This window comes from Dendropsophus ebraccatus, chromosome 13 (assembly GCF_027789765.1).
Source record: "Dendropsophus ebraccatus isolate aDenEbr1 chromosome 13, aDenEbr1.pat, whole genome shotgun sequence".
In the NCBI taxonomy this organism is placed as follows: Eukaryota; Metazoa; Chordata; class Amphibia; order Anura; family Hylidae; genus Dendropsophus; species Dendropsophus ebraccatus.
This window is the reverse complement of record NC_091466.1, coordinates 23,547,191-23,562,675: the sequence shown is the minus strand read 5'-3', so window position 1 is coordinate 23,562,675 and position 15,485 is coordinate 23,547,191. Positions and strand designations below refer to the sequence as shown.

Genomic DNA, 15,485 nt, shown 5'->3' with positions numbered 1-15,485 from the left:
CTTTCATTCCTCACAGACTCTTTGGAAAATGAAAGGTGGAATCTGATTGGTTGCTAGGGGCAACTGAGCCAGTTTCACTTTACACCGTGTTTGATAAATCTCCCCCTAGATATTTATATGACCCTAAGTATGGTGGATGCCACTAAGGGGTATACATTGGGGATTCCCCCTGGCATACTGTATACATTGAGTGGACAATATTGACATATTGTAAAATTAGTTTTAGATATTAGCTGTTTTGTCTTTGCTTCACACACTTCATGGCCATCTAAATAGGTAGAGGATGAACTTACCATTGTTTTCTTGAATCATGTTTTTTTGTCCCATCTATTGTAATATATTGCTTACTTAGAGGGGTAGTGTTATGATTGATGTTGATGGCTATATTGCTAAATTGCCTCTGTTACCTCACTTTTTACATGAATAGTACACACAGGTTGGGAGTGGCACTTTATAAGTGAAAAGTCAAAGGAGCATCTGGGTGCTTTTCTAGGGGTATCTAGAGTTCAGACCCCCTCTGAACAAAATCTTTTTTGGGGTTTGGAGATTAATGTGGTACTCTAACAAGAAAAGAAATCCTTAAAATCAACTGGTGCCGGAAAGTGCCAGAGATTTGTAATTTACTTTTATTAAAAAATCTCCAGTCTTCCAGTACATATCAGCTGCTGTATGTTCTGCAGGAAGGGATTCTTTCCAATCTGGAGAGGAGGATAGGTTTTCCATGGGGATTTGCTATTGTTTTCGCAGAGGTGGCAGCAGAGAGCACTGTGTCACACTGGAGAGAATACACCACGTCCTGCAGGACATACAGCAGCTGATAAGTACTGGAATAGCGGGGGAAAAAATAGAAGTAAATTACAAATCTATTCAATTGATTTTAAGCATTTTAATTTTTTATTTTTGCTGGAGTACCCTTTGATATCACTTTACAGAATCTTAAATCTTACACGGTTTACACGGCACCCAGATTCTGTCAGCCAGTGGTTACCACTAGGGGGAGCTGAGGAACAAAGCGGTTCTCTCTGAACTAAAAAAAAAACTAGGGGGAGTTTATTTCACAAAATACAATACCGTGTTGTTCCTTTCGAGACTCGTCGTCTTTGCAGGACCTGCCCATAAGGCCAATCACAGGCCATGTGAGATGTGAGTTCTATGGAACGGGAAGTATGGGGGACTGAGGTAGGTGAATTTGACTTTTCTTTTTGCTCTTCTGAGGCTGTAGTCATGTCTTAGTCTGCCAGGGAGTTCCAGTGCTCGCTGTTGGCTATGATCCATCTGGTAAGCCTAGCAGTGGGCTTGGATCTGCTGAGAGCTGTACGCTCCTGCCCAATACCAATACAGAAGCTCCCATCTATTATACACTTATAGCTTATCCTAAGGATAAGCCATCAATGTACTATCCTGGAAAAAAACCTTTTCTTGTATACCAGTCATTTTTGAATTGTACTTACAGAAGCGGCCACTAGATGGCAGTGCAGCAGTTAATTTAAAGTTAATTGTGAAAATAATTGATGACATTACAATGTAACGTGTCCTGTTTACTCCCCTAACATCTGTGTACCTGGGCGGTCATGGGTTATAATAGAGATAATTATATAGTATCTTTATAGCTTACAAGGAGAACATCATGAAAAATGAAGTATGATACTACAGAGAACCTGTCACATTGGAAAATCAGTCCAATCTGTAGGCAACATTCATTTATCAAAGGTTTCCACAGAACCTGATATATTATTTTTGCTCTTATACTGTGGCAGGAGTGGCACAGTGTATATGAAGGATCGCAGCAATGGTAAGTAATCCTGCTGCCATTGAAGCAACAGTTTGACAACCCAGTTTGGGTCTCATTGCCAAAAACAGTTTTCTCTTTATTTTTTCATCATGTAATGTATATCCGATCTGGGCCTAACAGTTATGATTGCTGCACTAACACATATTACAGTATGTGGTAATAAGTGTGCATATGTGTGATTAGTTTCTGTGTAAGGCTATGTTCACACTACGTAAAACAACGACCCTAGAATACGGGCTAGTCGTGAAACAACAGCCGTTGTTTAATATTTCCTCCAAGCATGTTTTTAATCGGGCTGAAACATGTCATTTAATTGAAATACTGCGACTAGCCCAATTAACCACTCAGTAAATTTTTTACATTAAAATCAAGTTTAATTTGGCCGCAATAAATTTTACGTGTGCGGCCGCATTGAAATCCACGGCCGTAGTTGTAACATTACCGGCCGCAAATAAATGACATGTTCATTTTTCGCTGATCCGTACGAACTACGGCCGCAGTCTTATACGCTGTGTGCATCGTACGACCGTAGTTCGTACGAATTGCTACATCGTATCATCCTCAAAACTACGGCCGTAGTTTTGCGGTGAAAACTATGGTTGTTGTTTTACGTAGTGTGAACATAGCCTAAGTGTAAGTTTGTGCGTCAGCATGTGTTGTGAGCATCTGTATATGTATATAGTGAGCAGGTGCTTGTGTGCATGCCTATATTTATGTATGACTATAGGTGCATAGTTTATATGTACATTTGTTTGTGACCTTACCAACAATTCAATGCAATCGCTATAGAGAGGTTGTGAGATAGTAAACCACCTGCATTCTCTTTAAGCGGGGAAATATACTGTGTATAGAAATATGTATGCTTTGTGGTTTTAAACTGACATTCTGCATTTGGCCACAAGATGTCGCTGTTTTGCAGTACACAGCCTGTGTTGGTGTCAAGGGACATGAACCTGACAGTTGGAAGATGTGACCTGAAGAAAGAGCAGGCTTGCAGACTTGCGTGCCCCACGCACAGCGCTCTCCTGTATCTGACGGTGCCATATACAGTATTAGGCTATGGTCACACGTAGTATGAATGAGACCAGCCGGGTCACAGAACGGCCGGTCTCAGAAAAGATCATCCCAGCAGGTACTGCAGATGATCTTTAGCGCCGCTGAATTCTGAGTTCCGCATCAGAACTCCCCAAAGCACACTGGAGTGTGCGGCCGGAGCCGCTTGCTCCATTGTGTGAACTGACAGGGTTTTCTGTGTTATTCACTGAATAGCGGCCGCAGAAAACTGACATGTGTACTATGTGTATACACTCCGGCTGGGATTCCCTCAGCCTGCAGCACTACATAAGTACTGCAAAAATTTCTGCAGAACTTTTATAGTGTGAACATAGTCTAATTAAGTGCGGGTGCGATGTAGTGTATGGCCCTCACTTGATTTTATAAATGCCCAAATGGCCCTCGACAGGGAAAAGGTTCCTCACCCCAACTTAGGGGATTAATAGGTATATGGCGGCTGGCTTATCCAAGCTCGCTAATAGGTCAAGTTATATATAATATATATACAATATACAACATATTTCTGAGGGGCACGTTGTGTAGCACAGGGGTATAGCCTTAAGCCTGAGTGTTTGTAATTTTGGGATATTTGAGTTGCTAGTACCTTTGATACCTTTGCATGTTTCAGTTTTCAGGTGCAGTTTTGTTTAAGCTGGTGTTGGAGTCACTTTACTCGTTCATGACTTGGCTGTATCCTCAGGCGCCCACCCCAGTACACAGCTTACAAGGTCATATGTGGTAAAGATCAGTCCAGGTAATTTTTCTGGTGATTTGCTCATTTGGTAAATTTCAGTATTTTTCTTTTTTTTCTTCAGTTAACAGATCCTCGGCACACTTAGGTACATGAATAGCGACGGTGAATAAAAGTTTAACCCATTACTGATCCAGAAGAAGATGAAACAAAACCCCTATGAGATAAGTGCCATTTGCCCTCATTTAGGGGGAAAGATTCCTTCCTGACTCCAGAAATAGCAGTAGGATTATATCCCTGGATCAGTTCTCCATGCTCAGTGGATAAGGATTTCAGATGTGTGCTGCTGCCATGTCTGGAAGGAAATAAAAAAAAACTAGAATTTTTAAAGTCTATTTTTACTTGGGAACTTTATTTCCCGTCGGTATAATAACTCAAGTCCAGGTTTAGCCTCGAGGACGTCTATCATGGGTCCTAGAAAGGTTTTCAGACAAGTCCGGTAATATGTCCACTAATTCTTGCAGATGTTCCTTATAAACAGGCAAGATCGGGACATTGTGGATAGTGTCTTGCATGGAGTAGACGTCACTTATAGCAGGAGTGGTGGGTTGTGAGTATAAACCAGCCAGGTCTTACAGATGGTTAATGGTTCCCAGTGGGCTGAACCTGGGCTGCTATTGGCTGCTGGCATGGTTAGTCCCAGGTGATCACGGACATAGACTTCTTCTTTATTTGCTGTAGGTAAAAAATATCATATATGAGATTGGGTCCAGCTTATCAATTTTACATTTTGTAACTTTTGAATCTTGGTTGGTAACTTGTATGAACTTACTATGTTTGGAATAAATGGAGGTGGTATTTTAAGTGCTTCCAGATCTTCCCAAGTGATGAAACGGAAGAGGGTGCGTTCCTTTATGCACCCATTTACACCCAGACGTCTGCTTGGGTCTTCACACAGTGACTGTAAAGGAGAACAAATACCAGAATGAAAACCTTGATAAAACACAGTGCCTATGGGTATACATGTGATGCCCAGTATACAGTAATGACTCATTTTATACCCCCTAGTCCTTCATCAGTGACACAGTCCTTTGTTATATCACATAGTGATTGTAGCAACAACCAGTTACCTATTCTTCTACCTATGACTTCCATACTTTCTTCATACAAAACTGTACTTGAGATCTACAGGTCCGTGATCTCAGGACATTGAGCCTTTACTACAGCTGTACATAGTGCCAAGAATCAATCATCTGCCCCTACTCACCTCAATGATGCATCTGTATCAGTTTCCAGATAATATTCAGGTAACTCTGATCCCCAACCTGTGTCCTCTCTGCAGTACAGATCTGGCCATTAAAGAGAGGAAGGACCCACTGACATCAGTTTGCACATTGTTCAAATTCCCCCTCTGTCTCCTCCTCACTCCTTCCCTCTCATCTCCTAGCCCCACCCCTAGGTCGCTTCCCCCCTCTGTCTCCGCTCTGGACCTCAGCTAAGTTGGTTCCTGTGTTCCTGCTGTGGTGTCATTTCCTAGTGTTCCTGCTGTCCGATCCTGTACTCCCAGTTGCTTCCAGTATACCTGCGTTTTCCTGTCCAGAGTCTGAACCTGACCCAACCTGTGTTTGCGCCTACTACCATTCCTGCATCAAGTTACCAGCTTTGTGTGAACTGCACCTTGTGACCTGCACCTGTGTCTTCGTCCCCAGTATCTCACCTACATCCGCTACTTTCATCTGGTGTGTCCTGAGTCTGCATATTTGTACTGTCAGTTTGGCAATGTGAGTGGTTCCACCTATGCCATCTGGTCTGCCTTTACCAACTGTCACATGCTTTGTCTATCTCAAGAGGTAACGACCTGGCATATCCTCTGGGAAAGTCTATCTCCACCATCAGGAGTATCTTGTGAAGAACAGAGGATACGCTTAGACAACGCCCTTAGGGATAGATGGACACGTGACACAGTGGGCTGACGTCCGCTGATCCTGACTATATATATATGCACACACGCACCTCCCTTCATATACTCACCTCTGGTGCTATGTAGTTCTTGGTTCCTGCATGTCTGGATACTCCATCCATTTTATTGACGTCCAATCCAAAATCAACAATTTTAATATGACCGGTGCCGTCATTGAGAATGTTTTCAGGTTTTATGTCTATGCGAAATAAGAAATACTTCAGTTAACGTCTTATCTACTCATGTATTAGTATCCACAGAATATGGCATATACAGTATAACATTTAAAATAGAGTATTGTAAACTCATTGGATAGGAGTCCCTGCCCAGGAGATCAGAATGGGAGCTTCAGATGCAGACAACCCAGCAATGAAGGGGTCAATTAACTCCTATCTTTCTGGGCCAGGCTGCCGGCATGTAAGGGTGACAGTCTGATCTCCCTGCTAGCTTCCCTCTATCCTCTGCAGTGCAATGAGCGGCAGCTCACACTAAAGGGAGCCGGGCACTGCGGCTGCAGGGAGAGAAGCGTCTTCACAAACACAGAGTGAGTGAAGACGGCTTCTACTAAAAATAAATAAATAGTACACAGGGGGGAGGGGGATAAAGGCCTAGATTCTTTCACTGACCCCTCCCCCGTGGATGTGATGTTGGAGCTGCCATTCTTCTCCTCAGGGACAGCTTGAACCCAGGAGGCCACCGGTTGCTGATGATCACATGATCAGCCTGCATTTCATTGATTGAGGCCTGGTAATGTGATAGTCACATGCCTCTTCAGTCTGATAATGGCTATCCTAGCTGTCTATTATTGCTACTGTTCTGCCCTAGAGCTGCTGATCCCGGACGGCATTATAATGAGGGCAACCTGGCTGGGCCCCCATGGAGCTCGGGCCCCGGGCGGTTGCCCAGATAATCCGCCTAAGTTTGTAACAGCTGGAAGGCCGCAGGTTTCCCATTCCTTATAGAGCAACTATAAAACCATTGGTGTCACTTTGCATTGGTGACTGATAGAGCGCCATGTTTTTCAAGGTGTTTCTTCAGGTCTCCTCCATAGTTATAGTCCATGACAGTGCTCCTGCAGGAGGAAGGAAGCAGAAGACACATTCATATTCATTGTATATATTTTCTTATATCCTAAGAACTGAGAACATTCATGGTTGTACCTTGGTTTTTAAATTTATGCAGCTCTTCATCAGGAACAGACTTCCAAGCGTCACCTGAAGGATCTCACCTTCCAGCTTCACTTTTTTCTGCTGAACGTTCACAACTTTAACGGCTAGCATCTTCTTGGTGATTTTCTCAGGCGCTAGAAAGACCTACATAGTATGAAGAGATGATGGGTTTTAGGGGCACCGATGATAAAGCAATACATGTGATGGGTTCGTGATATAAACCACATATATATAATATAATTTACTAATCCAACCTTTCCCTTCCAATCAGCTTTTTAACCTTAAACCGTTCGATGACTGGTGAATCTTCCTGGTCGCTTTGGAAGTTGTTATATTTTTCGGCCTTTTCCCCTTACCATGGGAGCAATCTTCATACCTCTTTCTTTTACATGATTATTTCATTACACTGTGCAGCTCTGGGCTATGATCCAGGTAGGGCAACATCTATATGGAGTTTGTATGTTCTCATGTTTGTAAGGGTTTTCTTCTTCGAACTCTGGTTTCTTTCATTTTATACCCTTTTGTCCCTCATCAATGACACAGTCCTTTGTTATATCACATAGTGATTGTAGCAACAACCGGTTACTTATTCTATGACTTTCATACCCTCTTCATTCAAAAATAAGCTCGAGATCTACTGGCCCCCTACCCAGAGGCTTTACCTCCCATACAAAAAACAACACTGTCACTTTGTATAACATCCCTGTACATAGTGCCAAGAACCAGTCATCTGCTCTTACTCACCTTCTCAATGATGTTTTCTGTATCAGTTTCCAGATTATATTCAGGTAACTCTGATAGTTTGCAGTCGCAGCGCCAGTCCATGGCTGCCATTATATGTCTCCCCTTTAATGAGAAGGAGAAAGGTAAACTTCATTATATGCAATGACCAACAAGTCTGTTAAGATATAAGAACCGAAATAGAAGACTATGGCATATATATATATATATATATATATATATATATATATATACACACCTCCCTTCATATACTCACCTCCGGTGCTATGTAGTTCTGGGTTCCTGCATAGGATACTCTATCCATTTTATTGACAGCCAATCCAAAATCAGCAATCTTTTGATGACCGGTGCCGTAAATGAGAATGTTCTCTGGTTTCATGTCTTTGTAAAATAACAAATACTTCAGTTAACGTCTTGTTTACTCATGTATTAGTATCCAGAGTATATAAGATATACTGTATAACATATAAAATATTCTAGACTATTGTAAACTCAATTGTTCTCTACATATCACTGGAAGAAGAGAAATCTATCTATCGATGGATGAAGCCCCCTGTGTGCAAGAACTGAAGGTCTGATGTGATTTCTGCCGCATAGAATCTGTAGGAGAAGAAGTAAAGAATAATAAGTCTTACCATACATCTTGTAGGTATTGAGTGGTATCAGTGCAGAACAGACATGGGGGCCCTAAGAACTACCATTTGGCTGCCCTGGTATAATGGGAATTGTAGTTTTGCAACAGCCGGAAGGCCACAGGTTTCCCATTCCTTATAGAACAGCTATAAAACTATTGGTCTCACTTTGCACTGGTGAGTGGTAGAGCGCCATTGTTTTCAAGGTGTTTCTTCAGGTCTCCTCCATAGGTATAGTCCATGGCAGGGCTCCTGTACGAGGAAGGAAGCAGAGGACACATTCATATTCATTGTATATATTTTTATATATCCTGAAAACTTAGTGAGAACATTCACGGTTGTACCTTGGTTTTCAGATTCATGCAGCTCTTCATCAGGAACGGACTGCCAAGCGTCACCTGAAGGATCTCACTTTCCAGCTTCACTTTTTCTTATGTTTCTGCTGAAAATTCTTCGTTCACAACGTTAATGGCTAGCATTTTCTTGGTGATTTTGTCAGATGCTAGAAAGACATAGGATATAGGATAGAGAAATGATGGGTGTCAGGGGCACTGATGATAAAGGGATACATGTGACGGGTTTGGTGATATAAACAACATATATATATATATATATATATATATATTATAACTCACAAATCAAAAGCTTCCCCTTCCAATCAGCTTCTTAACCTTAAACCGTTCGATGAATGGTGAATCTTCCTGGTTGCTTTGTGAGTTGTTATTTTTTGGCCTTTTCACAGACTCACGAGAGCAATCTTCATCCATTTCTTTTTAATTTCTAATATACATATTTTTTTTCTTTGTTTTTTTTACCATGTTTCTCCTCAGGATGTGGTGTCTCCTTTTTGGGTCCTGATGTCTTTGACCCATCTATATTTTTCTGTATCTCTCCGTGATCCTCTTCAGGACATGGTCTTTTGTTACTGGGTCCTGGTTATTCTGACCCATCTCTCCTCCTCTTCTGCCTTTTATTTGACTTCCTTAGAGGACCCCATAATAGCAAAATCGATCAGTAAGGCTGCATTCACACGTCCTGTAATATTGTCCGTGGTTGCAGGTCCGTGACAATGGACACATTTAGGAACCATTAAAGTGAATGCAGCCATTCACACAATCCATTCCACAACCCCCACTTCAAAAAAATAGGACGTCCTATTGCGGATCTCGGCACGGATCCCCCACTGCCCGGCAGTAGAGATGACAGGAGCGTATAATGTGCGCTCCTGTCATCACATCTGACTACTCACCTACTCCACTGGTGCCGGCCGACTTACATGTCCACCAAAAGTGCCATGGACTACGCTGCCGCCTTCTCGCAGCAGCATAGTCCAGGCCATGTTCGGTGAGCGTGTGTAAGCCATCTGGCACAGGGGAATAGGTGAGTAGTCAGATGTGATGACAGTAGCGCTTATTATACGCTCCTGTCATCTCTGCTGGTGGTGTGTGTGTGTGTGTGTGTGTGTGCACTGATAGGGGATATATATGTACACACCTCCCTACGTATACTCACCTCTGATGCCATGTAGTTCTTGGTCCCTGCATGTCCGGATAATCCATACATGTGGTTGACAGCCAATCCAAAATTATGCAATTTTAAGATAACCGGTGCCGTCAATGAGAAAGTTTCCTGGTTTTATATCTCTGTGAAATAGGAAATACTTCAGTTAACGTCTTGTCTACTCATGTATTAGTATCCAGAGTATATAAGATATACAGTACAACATATAAAATATTCTAGACTATTGTAAACTCAGTTGTTCTCTACATATGACTGGAAGTAGAGAAATCTATTTATCGATGGATAAAGCCCTCTGTGTGCAAGAACTGGAGGCCTGATGTGATTTCTGCTGCATAGAAGCTGTAGGAGAAGAAGTAAAGAATAATAAGTCTTACCATACATCTTGTAGGTACTGAGTAAACTAGTGGTATCAGTGCAGAACAGATATGGGGACCCTCAGAACTACCATTTGGTGGTCCTTGTATAATAGGAATTGTAGTTTTTTTTAACAGATGGAGGGCCGCAGATCACCAATTCCTTATAGAAGAACTATAAAACCATTGGTCTCACTTTGCACTGGTGAGTGGTAGAGCGCCATATTTTTGCAAGGTGTTTCTTCAGGTCTCCTCCATAGGTATAGTCCATGGCAGTGCTCCTGTAAGAGGAAGGAAACAGAGGACACATTCATATTCATTGTACATATTTTTATATAACTTAGTGAGAACATTCATGGTTGTTTCTTGGTTTCTAAATTCATGCAGCTCTTCATCAGTATTAACTTCCAGGCATCAGCTGAAGGATCTCACTTTCCAGCTTGACTTTTTCTGATGTTTCTGCTGAACGTCCTTTGTTCACAACTTTAATGGCTAGCATCCTCCTAGTGATTTTGTCAGATATTAAAAAGACCTATATAGAATAGATAGATGATAGATAGATAGATAGATAGATAGATAGATAGATAGATAGATAGATAGATAGATTTGATTTAGTATCTTCCTTAGAAGACCTCATAATAGCAAAATCGCTGAACCGCGTTCAGGGCGTAAGTGGAAAAATAAAAGCAATATGGCTTTTAAAAGTCGAGGAGGAGAGCGCTGCTTCATTGTGACCTGGACATCCATGTATCAATGACCTTTGGTCATGAATGGGTTAAAGTAGAAGCAGCAATGGTGATTACCTCATTTCAAACTATTTTAACAGAAGCCAACAACAGTGGCGGGTATACCCCAACACAATATATCAATGTCTCAATAACTTGTCATGTGTCCTTGAGCAATTACGGATTGACAATGACTTCTTGAAGGGCGGCCCTCAGGTCATTGAGGTTTTGGGGCTACAGAGTTATAAACTGCTACACGGCAACCCAGCTATTCCTATAAGTTTTTAATGGGTGTGGAGAAAGTGTAGGCTCCATTTGAGGTCCCCCAGTCTCCAGCAGCCATTCCCTAATGATGTGATCTCGATGAGCTGGAGCATTGTCCTTCATGAAGATGAAATTATTCCTGTGTTGTTCATGCAGAGGCACAATGACTGGATTATTGATGTTATTCAGGTAGTATGGGCCTGTCACTGTACCAGTCACAAAGTGAAGGGCAGTTCTGTATTGACTAGACACACCTACTAACACTGTACGACGACCACCAAGCACCACCTAACAGGCTCAAAAAGTACTGAAACATTGAACATGTTCATTCAAAATTTTAGAGAAGGTTAGAGTGCATTTTAGGTTCATCCTCAAATTTTACAGACAAGCCAAATATTGCTAACTTTTTGTAAGTAGTGTATATGATAATGTGGTAAAATAAAGATTTTTTTTGCATTGCTTTCCACAACACCCTGGTTTCCTCACACATACTGATAAGCCCATGTGTGAATGCTTGACACACGCAATTCAGATTTTAAGACCCATTGGGGGCTTAGGGTCCTATTAGATAGAGTGATTTTTAACAAGATTGTTTATCATTAACATGAAATTGTTTACCATATTGCACAGAATGAAAGTCGCTAGTTACAATCTTTACAGTGATTGTTACTATGATCGTTTACTCCATCTGATCCCAGCAAAAGATGGAACGATGTGGAATCATACTGAACGATTAGTGAACGAATGCAGAATTACAGAAAATGAATGTGGAATCACAGCGAACAATTAACAATGATTTTAGGGTCAGATCTAAATCAACGATCAATGACACACAAATGATTTTTCAGTCGTTGCCTGCAATTACACAGGACAATTACTGTTTAGATTTGAACAATATAACAATTTTACGCACAATAATCGTAATAGGGCCCTTACCTAAGGAGGAGACATCACCTATCTGCTGGGGGCGTCTACCTAATGGGAAGAAATAACCAAACATCTGTGGGCATCTACCTTATAGAAAAAAATTACCTACCTACTTTGAGCAATCACCTACCTATTGGTCAGAAATTGTCAACGTACTGGGAGTTCATGCCTAATGGGGTAAATTACCTCCCTACTTGTATGACCCGCCTACCTACTAGGAAACATACCTTCTCAATGTTATGTTAAGTAATCTTTTTTCTCCAAGGCGTGTAACCATTTTTCTCCCCATGATTGGAATCCGCCTTTCTTTGGATTAACACAGTAGGATTATAGGTTGAACTTGACACTTGTCTTCTTTCAACCTTGTTAACTATGTAATGGGGTTGGCCTTCCAACTGGGGGTTTCTAAGAGTTTATGCACACAGAGTAATTCTTGAGGAAAACTCTGTGCAGAATGTGCGTTCTTTCCCCTGGGCTCCATAGACACCATTCTATGGTTGGGCGGATTCTGCTGTCCGCACTGACAAGTTCAGTGTGCTCTCTATGCATTCTCTATATAGTAGATGGCACCCTCTGTGCATCCCCTATATAGTAGATGGCCTCCTGTGTAGGCCCCCTAAAAATCACTAAGTGTATTCCTTCATTCATAAGACTGATGGCTTGTCCACAGGATAGGCATGTTAAATGTGCTGTCATTGGGGTAAGGACCTCTGTCCTCTGTGATCAGCTGTTGGGGGAGGCACTGCATCGGCCCCATACATAGCAATCAGTGCCAAAAACCATGCATTTCTATTGTGCAATGTAGTGAAAGGTTCCAGTAGCTCTACTCCTTTCCATATAACATGCTAGCAGATCATATAATCATCAGTGAGATAGTATTTGTATAACAAAATACAATGACATCACAATTGCTAGAAGATTCCAAAGCAGATTAAGATCCACAGTAAATGTTGAGAATGATAACAAAAAAAACGAAAACAACCCCTCCCCCCCACTTGCAGGAATAGGGTCTCGCATTTACCAATCCTATATACATCTTATGCTTAGTCAAGGATTTTAAGGACACCTAAGGAGCCCGCCACATCTGCCTTAAAGTGACACTGTCACCCCCTTTTTGCATTCTGACTTCTCTTCATAGATGTTAAGGGTAAATTTAGCAGTTTTCATACCTTATTTTACATCATAGGTCATGGTGGTTGTTTAGGTAAAAAGTCATCTTTTATCATCTGCACATTGTGCTAAGTGGGTGGGGCTTAATGACAACTGCACCACTTAGCCCCGCCCATATTGTCACCGCAGACCCCTCCCTCTGTGACGTAATTGGCACAAAGGCCCACCCCTCGCCAACCATTGAAACAGGCTGGTCTAAAGGTTAAGGCCCCACACCCTCTAGGTCGGCCCATACCAATATGTGTCGAGGGGGCCTATGTGCCGATGACGTCACGGAGGGGCGCTGTGGGCAGGGCTAAGTGGTGCAGTTGCTGTGTGAAAGCTGCTAAATTTACCTTTTACACCTGTGTAGAGAAGTCAGAATGCAAAAAGGGGAGGACAGTGTCACTTTAAGGTACCATGTGGTGTTTCGGAATACTCCTATTGACTTGAATGAAGCCTGGTCCACCACTACACAGATGTCTGGCCTGTGTATGAGTACTGGTGCACTGGCTTCCACAAACAGCTGATTTAATCAAGTGCTGTCTATGAACACCCAACTATCAGACATTGCAGGCTTATCCTGTGCATAGGCCATCAATGCTTAAAACCTGGAAAACTGTTTTAAGTTTCAGAATTTTTATTTATTTATTTATTCATTTTTTAACAAAAATTTATAAAGTATGATGTCTGGATCCATCTCACAATTGGTTTAAACCATCCAATATAGCAGTGATTTTCAACCAGTGTGCCGTGGCACACTAGTGTGCCGCGACACATGGTCGGGTGTGCCACGGGGAAAGTTTCCCAAACTATGGTGCCCCTGTGAAACAGGAGAAAACAATGGGGGGAGAGAAATCTGGGGATGGGGGAGAAACAGGGGAGAGAAGCAGGGGGGAGAGAAACATGAGGATTGGGGGGAAAGAAACAGCGGAGAGAAGCACAGGAGAGAAGCAGGGGGGAGAAGTATGGTGGAGAGAAGCAGGGGGGAGAAGTATGGTGGAGAGAAGCACAGGAGAGAAGCAGGGGGGAAGTATGGTGGAGAGAAGCAGGGGGGAGAAGTATGGTGGAGAGATGCACAGGAGAGAAGCAGGGGGGAGAAGTATGGTGGAGAGAAGCACAGGAGAGAAGCAGGGGGGAGAAGTATGGTGGAGAGAAGCATGGGAGAGAAGCACAAGAGAGAAGTAGGGGGGAGAAGTATGGTGGAGAGAAGCACAGGAGAGAAGCATGGGGGAGAGAAGCACAAGAGAGAAGTAGGGGGGAGAAGTATGGTGGAGAGAAGCACAGGAGAGAAGCATGGGGGAGAGAAGCACAAGAGAGAAGTAGGGGGGAGAAGTATGGTGGAGAGAAGCACAGGAGAGAAGCATGGGGGGGAGAAGCACAAGAGAGAAGTAGGGGGGAGAAGTATGGTGGAGAGAAGCATGGGGGGAGAAGAAAACACTGAGTGAGTATAAATACATTTAGAATCTATATTATTAACCCCTTAAGGTCAAAGTCAATTTTCGTTTTTGCGCTTTTGCTTATTCCATTTTAAGTTTAAAAGTCAACAGCGCTTGCATTTTTTCACCTAGAGACATATATGAGCGCTTATTTTTTGTGAAACCAATTGTACTTTGCAATGACAGGCATTATTTTTCCATAACATATGCTGCGAAACCGGAAAAAAATCATTTGCGCTGTCAAATTGAAAAAAAAAAACTAATTTGTTTTGATTTCGTGGAGTTTTGCATTTACGCCGTTCGTCCTATGGTAAAACTGACTTGTTATATATGTTCCTCAAGTCGTTACGATTACTATGATATATAACATGTATAACTTATATTGTATCTGATGGCCTGTAAAAAATTCAAACCATTGTTAACAAATATACGTTCCTTAAAATGGCTCCATTCCCAGGCTTATAGCGCTTTTATCCTTTGGTCTATGGGGCTGTGTCAGATGTCATTTTTTGCGCCATGATGCTTTCTTTCTATCGGTACCTTGATTGCGCATATACGACTTTTTGATCGTTTTTTATTACATTTTTTCTGGATTTGATGCGACCAAAAATGCGCAATTTTGCACTTTGGAATTTTTTTGCGCTGACGCCGTTTACCGTGCGAGATCAGGAATGTGATTAATTAATAGTTCGGCCGATTACGCGCGCGGCGATACTAAATATGTTTATTTATTTATTTATTTATATTTATAAAATGGAAAAAGGGGGGTGATTTGGACTTTTATTAGGGGAGGGGATTTTTTATTAATAAAAACACTTTTTTACTTTTTTTTAACTTTAACTAGAAGTCCCCCTGGGGGGCTTGTATATACATAGCACTGATCTCTCATAGAGATCAATGCTGTGTATATACACAGCAAAGATCGATCAGATCGGTCATAGATTGCTATGGCCTGCTGCAGGCCATAGCATTCTATTGCCGAGCCGGGATCAGCGTCATTCCGACGCTGAGGCCCGGCACGGGCAGAAGAACAGATCTCCCCCCCGCGATGAGATCCGTCCCACTAGAC

General features: G+C 42.1%; 1 long non-coding RNA gene across 1 annotated transcript; it reads right to left on the bottom strand.

Annotated features, from left to right (window-relative positions):
• Nucleotides 1-4,205: 4,205 nt before the first annotated feature.
• On the bottom strand, nucleotides 4,206-4,886 carry LOC138770874 (uncharacterized). The gene is made up of 3 exons (XR_011359522.1): nucleotides 4,804-4,886; nucleotides 4,369-4,497; nucleotides 4,206-4,271 (listed from the first exon to the last, which is right to left on the bottom strand). It is a non-coding gene; the product is annotated as an uncharacterized lncRNA (long non-coding RNA).
• Nucleotides 4,887-15,485: the final 10,599 nt, after the last annotated feature.